This window comes from Bos grunniens, chromosome 12, assembly GCF_055505025.1.
Source record: "Bos grunniens cultivar Pamir isolate PY7600 chromosome 12, Bosgru_T2T1.0, whole genome shotgun sequence".
Taxonomy (NCBI): Eukaryota; Metazoa; Chordata; class Mammalia; order Artiodactyla; family Bovidae; genus Bos; species Bos grunniens.
In genome coordinates, this window is record NC_141176.1 from 19,738,385 (window position 1) to 19,752,661 (window position 14,277).

At 42.6% G+C, this 14,277-nt stretch overlaps 1 long non-coding RNA gene across 2 annotated transcripts; it reads right to left on the bottom strand.

Annotated features, from left to right (window-relative positions):
- Positions 1–10,342: 10,342 nt before the first annotated feature.
- Positions 10,343–13,904, bottom strand: LOC147361473 (uncharacterized). 2 transcript variants are annotated; one of them, XR_015137978.1, is made up of 3 exons: positions 11,917–13,904; positions 11,685–11,779; positions 10,343–10,644 (listed from the first exon to the last, which is right to left on the bottom strand). It is a non-coding gene; the product is annotated as an uncharacterized LOC147361473 (long non-coding RNA). The 2 variants fall into 2 exon arrangements; XR_015137977.1 differs by having other exon boundaries at positions 11,685–11,917.
- Positions 13,905–14,277: the final 373 nt, after the last annotated feature.

Genomic DNA, 14,277 nt, shown 5'->3' on the forward strand with positions numbered 1-14,277 from the left:
AAAAGAGGGCCATTTGGAAAACTGCACTTACAATCCTGCTCTCTCTCATACACACACACACACACACACACATGTACCTATATAAAATATAACATTTATACACAAAAATATATTCATATAGTATATATTTTATGGGGCTTCCCAGGTGTCTCAGTGGTAAAGAATCTGCCTGCCAATGCAGATGTGCGTTCGATCCCTGGGTCAGGAAGATCCCCTGGAGTAGGAAATGGCAACCCATTCCATTGGAAACTTCCATGAACAGAGTAGCCTGGTGGGTTACAGCCCATGGGGTTGCAAAGAGTCGGACACGACTGAGCTACTGAGCACACAGTATATATTTTATATATGATAAATATATATTAAAAACCTATCCATCTCTGCCTGCAATGCAGGAGACCTGGGTTCAGTCCCCTGGAGGAGGACAGGGTAACCCACTCCAGTGTTCTTTCTTGGGACATCCCCTGGACAGAGGAGCCTAGCAGGCTACAGTTCACGGGGTCACAAAGAGTCAGACGTGACTGAGTGACTAAGCACAGCACAGCACAGCACATCTACCTATCTATCTATTTTTCAGGCCCTTAATAGAGGCAGCATAGCCTAGTGACCTCAGCATACAGGGTCACTGGGTTTGAATTCTTGGTTCTGTCACTTATTAGCTGTATGACCTTGTGCAAGTTAATTAACCTCTTTGTGACTTAATTTTCTCACCTATAAATGAGGTTAATAATAGTAAATGTTTCATTAGTTTAAGGATTAAATAGGTTAATTTTGTAAAGCTCTTAGGATCATACTTGGTACATAAAAAATTACTATAATAATTGTTAAATAAAATTCATAAAATTTTGAAAACACTATCTTAATCATGAATGTAGATCACATTTCATAGGTACTTTTTAAAAGGTTTGAAGTTGGCCTTTAATAATATCTTTTTTAGGGGAAATCTATCATGAACCTGTCCACCAGATTGAGTCTGAAGCTTTACATTATGATTCCAGGTGAGGCTCTGGTTTCCAGGGTGCAGAAAAGTCATCTGACAATCTTTTTTTTCTCATTTTGGAAAATTAAAAAACAACCCCAGGAATTCCCTGGTGGTTCAGTGGTTAGGACTTCGGGCTTCCACTGTCAGGGGCGCAGGTTCCATCCCTGGTCAGGTAAACTAAAATTCCACATGCCGTGTGCCGCGGCTAAAAAAGCAAACAAACAACAAAAAAACCCCAAAACAGAAACCCCAAATTCAAATGCCCAAATCTTCGGAGAATCATGTGCTTGGAGGACTTTAAATGTAACTGCCCCCTTGTAGTCTGCTGTTTCAGAGGAACCACAACTTTCTTTCTGGAGCTGATTCTTCATCAGCTTCCTCCCCTGTTCCTGAGTGTCTCTATCTGAGCCAGCCACTGTTGTATTCGGCTTGTCTGTGGGGGCTGCAGGGAGTGGCTGGCAGGAAAGATGATCAAGGATAGTCTGTCCAGGCCACGTGGGACATCTGGACTCCAGGGTCAGCCAGTAGAAGTAGGGGGGTCCCTGCCCCGTGAGAGGCCACTAGGATCCAGCTGAAGCCCAAGTTGGGGCAGTCAGGCCCAGCTCTCAGGGGCTGTCGCTGGACAGATCAAAGCAGCTCCAAGAGTGCAGAAGAGGCAGCTCCCCCTACTTGGGTAGAAGGATAGCAAGAAAATAGTTCAGTTCAGTTGCTCAGTCGTGTCTGACTTTGTGACCCCACGGACCGCAGCATGCCAGGTTTCCCTGTCCATCACCAACTCCCGGAGCTTGCTCAAACCCATGTCCATCAAGTCGGTGATAACATCCAACCATCTCATCCTCTGTCACCCCTTCTCCTGCCTTCAATCTTCCCCAGCATCACGGTCTTTTCCAATGAATCAGTTTTCACATCAGGTGACCAAAGTATTGGAGTTTCAGCTTCAGCATCAGTCCTTCCAGTGAATATTCAGGACTGATTTCCTTTAGGATGGACTGCTTGGATCTCCTTGCAGTCCAAGGGACTCTCAAGAGTCTTCTCCAACACCACAGTTCAAAAGCATCAATTCTTTAGCGCTCAGCTTTCTTTATAGCCTGACTCTCACATCCATACACGACTACTGGAAAAACCATAGCTTGGACTAGATGGACCTTTGTTGGCAAAGTAATGTCTCTGCTTTTTAATATACTGTCGAGAATGGTCATAACTTTCCTTCCAAGGAGCAAGCATCTTTTAATTTCATGGCTGCAGTCACCATCTGCAGTGATTTTGGAACCCAAAAAAATAAAGTCTGTCACTGTTTCCATTGTTTCCCCATCTGTTTGCCAGGAAGTGATAGGACTGGATGCCATGATCTTAGTTTTCTGAATGCTGAGTTTTAAGCCACCTTTTTCAGTCTCCTCTTTCACCTTCAACAAGAGGCTCTTTAATTCCTCTTCGTTTTCTGCCATAAGGGTGGTATCATTTGCACATCTGAGGTTATTGATATTTCTCCCAGCAGTCTTGATTCCAGCTTGTGCTTCATCCAGCCCGGCATTTCGCATGATGTACTGTGCATATAAGTTAAATAAGCAGGGTGACAATATACAGCCTTGACGTACTCCTTTCCCGATTTGGAACCAGTGTGTTGTTCCATGTCCAGTTCTAACTCTTGCTTCCTGACCTGCATACAGGTTTCTCAGGAGGCAGATAAGGTGGTCTGGTATTTCCATCTCTTTAAAAATTTGCCACAGTTTGTTGTGATCAACACAGTGAAAGGCTTTGGTACGTCAATAAATAAATAGTAGTCAATAAAGCAGGAAAACATGGAAGAAATGTCCTAGGGTCTCACCTGAGGAGAGGACTGAGTGGAGATCTTCAGGAAGAGAAAAGGGTCCCTGAAAGGCCTTGGCTGTGAGGGGGCAGGGCTGAGAGGCTGTCTGCGAAGAAGAAAGGCTGGTCTCTAGTTGGGTGGAGGGCTCAGATAACCAATAATCAGGGAGATCTGCTGAGGCAGAAGAAGATGCCAGCAGGAAAGTCCCTGAGGAGCATGAAGGAACCCCTAAATTCCCCACAGATATCTCTTCACATGTTACCTGGAAGCCACCACTGGGAGGCTTTGAAAGAAGATACTGGGTCACCCCCCACAAGCACTTGCCAAGCCAGGTGACCCGTTGAGAGAAGCTGCTAATTGTAATAGAGGCAAAATGTTATCTGTGCTAAGTTTAAAACAGTTTTCCAGGGGGAAATAAGGACAGGCCAATGCAGCCAAAAAGAGTTGGTTGTTGGCTTTGCAGAAAGTTACAACTGACAAAGAGGGTTGCCAGGCGTCCTGTGCTGAACCGGACAGTGTGGTATTTTAGTTTCTGATGTATTAAAATGCAGCAAATAGTTTGTTTTTTTTTTAATCACTATTATTTCAGATGTACTTTTTGTTATATTTTGATTGATTTTTTAATCAGCAGAGGTTTGTAATTTCACCTTTTATTTACTCTTTCTGCTAAATGTTAAATGGACAGCACTACTTAAAGGAGAATTGTGAGCCGTTTGAGATGTGAGGAATTCTTCTAGGAATCTGTGCACAAGTAAACCATTCCAACACTGATGCTAAGTATTCTGTTAAATAAATACCTGTCCCTTGGGAGGGGAGGGTACACTCTACAAAACAATTTTTTTTTCCCTCAGTCTCTGTGGGGTGCATATTTTTGCAATCCTAGGAAATGCTTATCTTTAAGGCAACAGAAGAGCTAACATTTACTGAGGGTTTACCATGTGCTGTGTGAGCCATCAAGGTCCTCTATTCTTTCTCACAATAATCCCAACAGAGAGATGCTCTAATTATCCTCATACTACCGAAGAGGAAACAGGCTCAAGAAGAATAAGTATTGAGACCAAAAACGTAGATGTTATCCTCAATTCCTCTTCCCTCTCCCAGACGCTCATTATTAACACGTTCTGCCATCTGTAACACCAAAATATATCTAAAAATCTGACCTTTTTTTCACCCTAACTCAAGTCCTCATTATCTTTCTTGCTTGGATGTTGCATTAGCCTCTAACTGCCCCCAGGTCACTCTTACCCGATATAATCTTTCTTCCACACTACAGCCAGCATGGTCTTTTTAATTAATTAATTTTATTTTTATTTTTTGGCCACAGCCCATGGCATTCGGGATCTTAGTTCTCCAGCTCCCCAACCAGGGACTAACCCATGCCCTCTGCATTGGAAGCTCAAAGTCTTAACCATTGGACTGCCAGGGAAGTCCTAGAGTAATTTTTTAAAACTGTAAGTCAGACCACATACTCTCCAACGACTTTCCTTCACATTTAAGATAAAGTGGAGGACTTACAAGGCCCTACATGATCTGGTTCCTGGTTGCCATGAGCAAAGCCTTCATTCATTTAACAAAGAATTATTGAGGGCTTCCCTGGTTGCTCAACAGTAAGGAATCAGCCTGCAATGCAGGAGGCACAAGAGACATGGGTTCGATCCCTGAGTCAGGAAGATCACCTGTAGAGGGGCATAGCAAACCACTCCAGTATTCTTGCCTGGAGAATCCCTTGGACAGAGGAGTCTATCGGGTTACCGTCCATAGTGTCACAAAGAGTCAGACGTGACTGAAGAGACTTGGCACTCACTACGTACGTGCCAGGCACTATTCTAAATGCTGGGCGAATTGTTTCTGTCCAGAGCTTGCAATAATCAAGGAAATATGTAGGACGATAAGCATTATCTTGTAATAACCTATAACGGAGCATAATCTGCAAAAATACCGAAACACTGTGCTGTACACCTAAAGCTAACATAATATTGTAACTCAACCAAACTTCAATTAAAAGAAAAAAAGAAATATGTAGGCTAGCAGATAGTGGATAGAAAAACAGAAGGACTAAAACAAGCCAGTAACAGTGTACAATGTACAGGTCTGAAATTGGGGTATTGATCGAAGTTTGTCTGTTTTTTTCAAAGAAAATGCATTAAAGCAATGCTTTTGCTGGGACTTCCCTGGTGGCTCAGTGGCTAAGACTTGGAGCTCCCCATGCAGGGGGCCTGGGTTTGATCCTTGGTCTGGGAACAAGATCCCATATGCCACAACTCTGACCTGGTGCAGGCAAAAAATACATATATACGTGTATATTTTAAAAGGCAGTGCTTTGGAATTAAAAATGAAAAAAATACCCATTTTTTTTAAAAGGAAAAAAGAAAGGGAAACTGCAGACAATCTGGTGGTGAAAGCAAAGGGTGCAACTTTAAGTTGTCTTTTCTGGGAGAGCAACTGGTTTAGAAGACTAAACTATGCATATGTAAAGCAAAGATTTTGAACCATTTTCTGGGTTACACTTACATCTTTAGTTTCACGAAGGATGACTTGAAGCAGCCACATTTGTGATTTAAAACTTATTCTTCAGTGTTATTTTCCATTTGCAAATTGGTTGGATCCACTTGAGTCAAACTGTGCTTTGGTAGATGTCATTGCTGCTTTTGGACGTGTTCTCTCAAATTAGGTTACAGAAACAAGAGTTGAATTATACACACAGCTGCAGAAATAGATTTCTACTTGCAAATGTAAGATGAAAAATAGGAAACTTGAGAGAGCTCCTTTAATGTTGAAACCAACCGACCAACTTTCTGGGTAAAGTTCTGTTTCTTAACACATTCAGAAATCGGTGGGTTGGTGTCCACATGGCCTGAGGAGGCAGGCAGTCCCCTTTTAGAGCATAAGCTGGGGTCGCACAGATAGATGTTTGAATCCAGTTCTGCTCTTCCTAGTTGGGTGACCCCGGTCAAGTCATTTAACCCTGTTACTTTCCTCATCTGCAAAAACCCCTGTGCCCAGAGCTCCCTCATGGGGTGGCTGTGAAGATTAATTGAGATGACTGAGTGATTTGCTTGATAAATGGAAGTCATTGTAAACTGTTAGCAGACTCCTTCTTGCTTTCATGCACTTGTGTTTTTGTTCTTGCTCTGTTCACAGGCAGCATGAACAAGGAATTTATCATCCACACTGGGGCCCTTTTGAATATAAAAGCGGACACCAAACCTGAGAGAACTCTGGGCTCTTAGGAGTAGGTTGGGACTCTCCCAGGTCACCCTCCCGAAGACTGAGAAGCCTGTAGGAGGGGATGGCTGCCACCACCAGTGCCTGCTGGAGGGACAGAGAAGAAGGGGATGAGGTAGGCGATATTAGTTGCCCAGTCATGTCCAACTCTTTATCACCCCATGTCCTGTAGCCTTCTGGGCTCCTCTGTCCAAGGTATTCTCCAGGCAAGAATACTGGAGTGGGTTGCCATTTCCTTCTCCAGGGGATCTTCCCAACCCAGGGATGGAACCCGGGTCTTCTGCACTGCAGGCAGATTCTTTACCTGCTGAGCAACCAGGGAGACCCAAGGTAGGTAAGGACGGGCCTTGTCTGGATTGGTGTGCTGGTTAGGAACGAATAGTCAGTTCGAAAGATTAGGAACAGAAGAAGCCCCATTTCCCTCCTCTCCTGCCACTTTATAATTTTGGCAACGAACCTCCCTCTGTTGTGCCCAGATTGGGCTGGAGATTAAGCCAGCATGTGCCAAGGTAGCATCAGACCACAGAGGCAGGGTGAGGACCCCCAGCATGGTTATGAGTAAGCCTTTTCTTGTGAGCCGAACCATGGGGATTTATGCCACTGTGTTTATTTCTCTTTGTTACTTGCCAGTACAGTGATACCCAAAACTGCCGAATTTAAGGATAACTGACTTTACTTTCAGCTCCCGCTCCCATCCTCCACCAACATAGACCCGAATCCAAATCTCTTGACATTCTGTATATTTAAATGAGAGTCTGGGACAGTTTCTGTGACCGGCAAGGTCAGGAAACATTGCTCTTGCCTTGAGAAAAGCCATTTAAGCTTTCTGGCTTTGACTTGGTTGTGCCACGAGATATTAAGAAATGCCTTTTGTCATCTCACGTCTGGGCCTCAGCTATCAAAGGAGGGATGAATCTGAGGAGGCTCTGATGGAGCAAAGACAATCAGGGTGAGATTTCCAATACAGACACATCTCCAGGACAGGGTTTAGGGTTCTGTGGTCTGTCTGCTTCTGGCCCTGCCCTCACTGGGATCTTTTTCAATGCAACTTAGGAGGAAGTGAGCACTATGCATGCTGTGTGTGCTAAGTCACTTCAGTGGTCTCTGATTCTGTGTGACCCTACGGACTGTAGCCTGCCAGGCTCCTCCATCCATGGAATTTTCCAGGCTAGAATACTGAAATGGGTTGCCATGCCCTCCTCCAAGGGATCTTCCCGACCCAGGAATCAAACCCATGTCTCTTATATCTCCAGAATTGGCAGGCAGGTTCTTTACCACTAGCGCCACCTGGGAAGCCCCAGTGAGCCCTATATTTATTATTAAAAAGCAGTGATTCCGTGTCCCTATACTCTATTTAGTTATTGCTCTTTCTCTTCTTTCCCCATCCTACTTCCAGAAAGAATCGTTCATACCTCCTGTATGTACTTCCTTAATTCTCATTCACTCCAGAATATGGTGGGGTGAAGCCTGGCTGGGCGATCTGCTCTGTGTGGCCCTCAGCAGGTCAGTGAACCACTCCAGCCTCGGTTTCTCCACTGCGCCTTCTACACAAGGTAAGGCACTTTACTCTCTTCCTACCCACCTCTGCCCCTCATCCAGAGGTGAACCTTCTTTTCCTGAAAGCATTAGAAACCTAATTGTAAGATTTGAGGGTTATTTTCCAGAGCTCAACTTACTTTTCTTGTCAAGAGTTATGAATATACTCAGTTCTTGAGATTCTTTTTTTTTTCTTTTTCTTCCATCTATGTTCCTTTTCTTGGTTTTTGCCTCCTGGTTCTTTTTCCTTTCATAAACTCAACAGTTAGGTGTATTAATGGAATTATGCAGCCATCAGAAGGTATCTATAAAACTGTGGAAAGATGATAAAATGATTACCTGAACATCTTAAGTATCAATAGAAAGAGTGCAATGCAAAATACTACAACTTAAAAATAGGTAAGGTGGGACTTCTTGGTGATCCAGTGGTTAAGAATGCACCTGTCAATGCAGAGGACATGGGTTTAATCCCTGGTCTGGGAAGATCCCATATGCCTTGGGGCAACTAAACTTTTCTGAGCCTGCACTCTAGAGCCATGCTCTGCAAGAAGAGAAGCCACTGCAATGAGAAGCCCACACAGCACTACTAGAGAATAGCCCCCACTTGCCACAACTAGCAAAAGCCCGCTAGCAACAATGAAGACCTAGCACAGCTAAAAATAAAAGTAAATAATAAAGAAAAAAAATAAGTAAGGTGCTGATGCTCTTAAGAAGGCATTATGGCCACATGACCAAAGACAACAGTATATTACCCTAGACTGTGGCCACACCCACACTCACACGCAAGATCTCCCAGGGACAAAGGGAACATCACAAATGAGAAAGTGTCATTTGCTATGAGCACCCTGGTAAGCTGGGTCTGAGCCCTGCTTGGGTTTCAGATCTGAAGACTTCCTCTATCTTCCAGGCATAAATAAACTCTTACCTCTGCAGGAGCCCATCAGATAGGTATGTCTAGTCCTCTGCCTGAGATGGATCAGATCCTAGTTTCAGCAGTGAACGAAGAGGCAGCAGAAAAGATGATAAATTCTCTGTTGGGTGTATTGAAGCAGGCTCATAGGACTTGAGAACTGATTCTGATAACTCTCCCCAACTCTTCTGATAACTCTTCCCAATTCTGATAACTCTTCCCAATGTGAGTTCACTGAACTCACATTGACAGCTTGAAATCAGCCATGGTGGGAGAATTTACAACATGGAAAATGGCAAAGAGTATAAAGTATGGCTCTCCACCCCCTATCCTTGCCCAAAGCTGAATGTTAACTGTTCATCGGCACACCAATGGGAGAGTGCAGAAAACCCGTCAGCCTCCCCTACTCTGAGGTGGCCCTGGTTATATGTAACACTTTCATTATAGGAAGAGAGAGAGATGTCTAGATTCATATCTGCAATAATAAAGATGACAACAATGATGATAAACGCTAACTGAACACATCTGGGCACTGTGCTTCTCCATACTAGCCAAGTGCTTCCCAGGCATGGCCTTAATTTACACTCAAATGACTTTATGAAATAGGGACTGTGATTACCTCTGTCTTACATATGAGGAAATTGAAGACCAGAATAAGTGATTTGTTAAATGTGCCACTGCTGGTGATTAGAAGATTCTGGATTCCAGGCCAGGCAAGGCCTCTCAAGTGTCTCAGCTCTCACCCCTCATCATAACCCCTTCCTGGGGAAAGGAGGAAGACAGATTGGAAAGTTTCATCCCCAACTAGCAGTTGACAGCATGTATTTCTACGATTGACATGTTATATTTAAAAATATGCATCCTTGTATATTGTGATACAACTTAAAAAATTTTTGTTTTTAAAAATGTTGGCTATGCTGGGTCTTCGTTGCTGCGAGGGCTACTCTCTAGTTGCGGTGCTGGGGTTCTCATCGCGGTGGCTTTTCTTGTGAAGGAACCCCCATTCTGCAATGGAGAGTAACGCTTGCTTGCTGCAACTAAGAGAAAGCCCATGTGCCCCAATGAAGACCCCGTGCAGCCAAAAATAAGTTAATTTGATTAAAAAAAAAGAGGGATCTGACATTGGCCTGGAAAATCTTGGAGACCTAACCTGGGATGTGTCAATTGTGCTGTGCTTGAAGGATGAGGACAAGGAGGAGGAATGTGGGGCCCAGCGAGGGGCATTTGTTAGGGAGACAAGGAACTGGGGGAGTGGGAACTGTGAATCTGGAAGAACAGAAGGAACCTTGAGCAACACAAGGGCTAACTCAAACGCTTGCAGAGAGGAGGACTGTGGAAGAGGAAAAAGGGCCACACCTCCCTAAAGTGTATATAAACTTAAGAAGATGAGACTGAGGGTTATCGGTTTGTGATCTCTGCTTGGCAGGGAACGTGAGAGTCATTAGGTGATAGCTGAAGTCTGGAGAGTGTCCTGAACCTGAATGTTCAAAGGATTCTAGAACTTACATTCTGGATACAAAAGGACAACCCAGCAGGAGTTGGAAAAAGAAAAACTGGGTGTGAACATGATGTTACTAAAGGCCAGGGAAAGAGGGCTTTTTAAGGAAGAGTCAGTGAGAACTGCCAAGAGACCAAAGCAAATGAGAACTGAAAAAACTGTCCGTTCAATTTCACAACCCAGAGGTCAGTGACCTTCCCCAAATGCCCACCCTGGGCTCCTACTGTTTGACAAGTCTCATGCGTCTTCTGGACTGTCTGTGTCTTTTGCCGTGACTGGGAGGAGTGTGGGCTGCTTTAGATCCAGCGCAAGCTCCTGGAGACCTGGCCACATTCTAGCCACAACCAGGATAGTGTTGTAAACAACAAGACCATTATAAGATAAATATGTGTATATATATATTTTTTAATAATTTTATGTTTATTTTTGGCCATGCTGGGTCTTCGTTGCTGCGTGGGCTTCTCTCTAGTTGTGGTGCACGGGCTTCTTGTTACGGTGGCTTCTCTTGCGGCAGAGCACAGGCTCTAGAGCACGTGGGCTTCAGCAGCTGTGGCTCCCGGGCTCCAGAGCACAGGCTCAGTAGTTGTGGCACACGGGCTTAGTTGTTCCATGGCATGTGGGATCTTTCCGATTCAGGGCTCGAGCCCCTGTCTCCTGCATTGACAGGTGGATTCTTTACCACTGAGCCACTAGGGAAACCAATAAGATAAATACATTTTTGACAAGGCATTTATTACTACATGCTTTGATATCAGAGAGACTCAACTGGACTCATTAAAAAACAGAAGCATGTATTTCTCATGCAGTGCTATATAGGTAGGTACCTGATAAATTTAGATCTTCAGAGCCAAAGTTCTGTGAGATGTACTACTGCCTTTACTTGAGATAAAGAAAGTGTGTTGGAACTATAGAAATCTACCAGTTATTTAAAACTATAATATAAAGCTATTGTACCCTTATTTGTGGAAGACATATTCTAAAAATGTCTCATAGAACAGAGTGAGAGTAGTTTCCTATTTCTTATTATAACTGACATTTTCAAGAGAAAACTAGAGCACATGATGATTAATGAACTCAACACAAAAATTCCAAACTGAACAGTTTCTGCAAATCAAGTTCTCTTAAAAACTGCAAATATTTACCTGAATGAATCATTTCTTAAGGCCCCCATAAAATAACTCTTTATCAAGAAAAAAATTCTACATGTATGGGAATTAAATTTATAAAAAATTAACATAATTGAATGTAATCATTATTAAAATATCAAAATAGAGCATTATGCTTCAAAGTAATGATTTTTAAAGCTCTAATGTGGAATACTCTAAAGTGTAATTAATATTTACAATATACTAACATTAGTCATACAATATAGTTAAGGTCATTACAGTAAGATAAATTATATAGAATTGACATATAAATATACATATATATATATACACATATAATTTCCCCTCAGAGGACTTTAGGAGGATATTTGTCATGGTTAATTCTTCTTCCATTTTATTTACAAGTTGAGAACTTTAATAAGCAATATATTTGAAATTAAATGGTTCAATGGGATTTAACCTAGGCACACATGTTGTACTTGCCTTTTTTTTTTAACATATGTTGTACTTTTATATACATTGTTACTGTTGTTTAGTCACTCAGTTGTACCTAACTGCATTTTTAAAAAATCTATAATTTTCAATAACCTCAAAAGTATTAAAATAAAGGAAACTTCTTCTACCTTAGGTCTTGGCTCCTGTTATCAGATGGGTCTTCCTACAATTCTGTTTTCATCTTGTTAGTGCCATATACTATTATCCAGCGGCTTCCCGTTTCCTACAGAATGAAGTTCAACTCTGACATCAGAAGATTCCACAATTTGGCCTCAGAATTTTTTTTTCCCCCAAACTAAGCCATGCCCCTCACTGACTTAGTATCAGTGAAGTTCATTCCCACCCTGAAGTGTTCCTTACCTCTAATGCTCTTCCTCTTTCTCATCTTCAAATCCTGTGATCTTTAAAGGTTCTGTTGGACTCCCACCTCCCCTCTGAAATCTTTATGATGCTTCCAGGCCTTCCTCTGATCTTGTTTTCACCACTTACATCGGCTCCTAAGCAGCCACTATTACTATACTAGTTCATGCTTTTAAGACTTGTGTCTTCAACCAACGGGAAATTCCTCATTTATTGCCTTTGGTGCCCAGCACAGTCCTGAGTATAAAATTATAAAGTGAAAGTTGCTCACTTTCTGACTCTTTACAACCCCATGGACTATACAGTCCATGGAATTCTCTAGGCCAGAATACTGGAGTGGGTAGCCTTTCCTTTCTCCAGGGTCTTCCTGACCAGGGATCGAACCCAGGTCTCCCACATTGCGGGCAGGTTTTTTACTAGCTGAGTCACCAGGGAAGCCGAAGAATATTGGAGTGGGTAGCTTATCCCCTCTGCAGTGGATCTTCCCGACCCAGGAATCAAACCGGGGTCTCCTGCATTGCAGGCAGATTCTTGACCAATTGAGCTACCAGGGAAGCCCATAAATGTTAATATCATCTTAATTACCTCTGACATTTTACTTTATTCTTATAAATTATCTTTCCATCTAAAGAAATGGCACAACTACAAGCTAAGTTTACTGTTGCTTAAGTATCTCTCATTCTCTCCCAAAGCTAACTGGTCTTGGTGTTTGCTCCATTTAATAAACCATCTTCACTGTGCAATTGAAATACATGGAGCCTGGAATTCTCTTCCAACCAAGGACTAATTCCTTTAATTTCACCCAAGTCTTAGGTAAGTTTCTGTCTCTGGTGATAAATGTATGTTTACAGGTAGATTTTTTTTTCCTTTTAATGGAATGTTTTGGATGTTCCAACAATTTCACTGAAATTGTAAAGCTTTAAAAAACACTGCAAAGTCTTCCTTTCATTAAGTGGTATTTTTTTTTTCTTTTTCTTCTCCTTTCCCTAAGCACAAGGAAGAAGATACAGTAGAAAGATCTGTGCCTTTAAAAGGCCATCCTGGACTGGGTGTAAAAAAGCAGAAATTATGGTGCCAGCTTCCTCAGAGTCGGACACGACTGAGCAACTAACGCTTTACTTTCCTCTACTGTATAGGTAGTTTACCTCTGTTTAAGATTGCTGTGCTTGACGCTCACAAATCCAAAGTAACTGTTATTCAAAACTGGCATGGTTTTCTTCTTCCATATGGCAGTAGCAGCTGTTTATTAAGCACCTCTTATATGTCAGATACCATGCTGGTTGCTTTGTACATTATCTAATTTTCCCAATCAAGTGAAACGTGACCCCCATTTTACAGAAGAGAAAACTGAGGCTTAGAGATGCTTAGTAATTTGAACAACTTGTATATGGCAGAGCTCGAGTTTGGATGCAGAACTGATTCCAAAGTCACTGCTCTTTTTGCTACACCTTGCAATGTCAGTGCCTTGTATTGCCAGGAATTCTTGCTGGGGAATGTTGGGGCTTGCATTCATGACTTCGGTGGCTGTTGGGAAGGGAAGGATAGAATAGTAATGAAATGTTCCAGTATATCCAAGGAGGCTCACCAGCGCCCCTCGCCTGCACATAACTGCTCCAGTCTTAACTGTTAGATGTTCCCAGCTCTTGACAGTTTACACTTTCGTGTACACCAAATTTGGTGCTGTCCCTTTTGTTATCTAACATCTGATCACATGTCTTGAAAGGTGTAAGGAATGCTGGTGAATTTTAACTTCGCCAAGGCTCAGGACAAAAGCAACAGCATGAAATAAATCACAAAATATAAGACTATTTATATATTTCAAATACATAACATTAGAAACTCTAGGGACTTCTCCGGTGGTCCAGCGGTTAAGAATCCACGTGCCAATGCAGGAGACATGGGTTTGAGCCCTGGTCTGGGAAGACCGCACGTGCTGCAGGGCACCTAGTCCCATGCACCACAACTACCGAGCCCGTGTGCCTACAGCCCCAGCTCCACAGCAAGAGAAGCCACCGCAGGCCTGCACACCGCAACTAGAGAGTAGCTCCCATTCAACTGCAACGAGAGAAAGCCCATGCAGCAACGAAAATCCAAAAAGTAAATATAAATAAAAATACTAAAAAAAAAAACCAGAAAGGAATTCTACCTGTAAAAATACTTTTTCTTCATGAAAGATCAACCTACATAAGACTCTATCTTACTGCTATGCTAACATAAGAATTCCAATCTTAAGCTTAGTCTATTATTTGAAAAACAGTCAATAGAAGGAAATTCCAGTGTGACAAGCATTTTGACAATCCCTTAGTGCTATCTCCAGTGGGATCTAGTTACATTGTACTCTTCCAGGAAAGATGGTGCTGT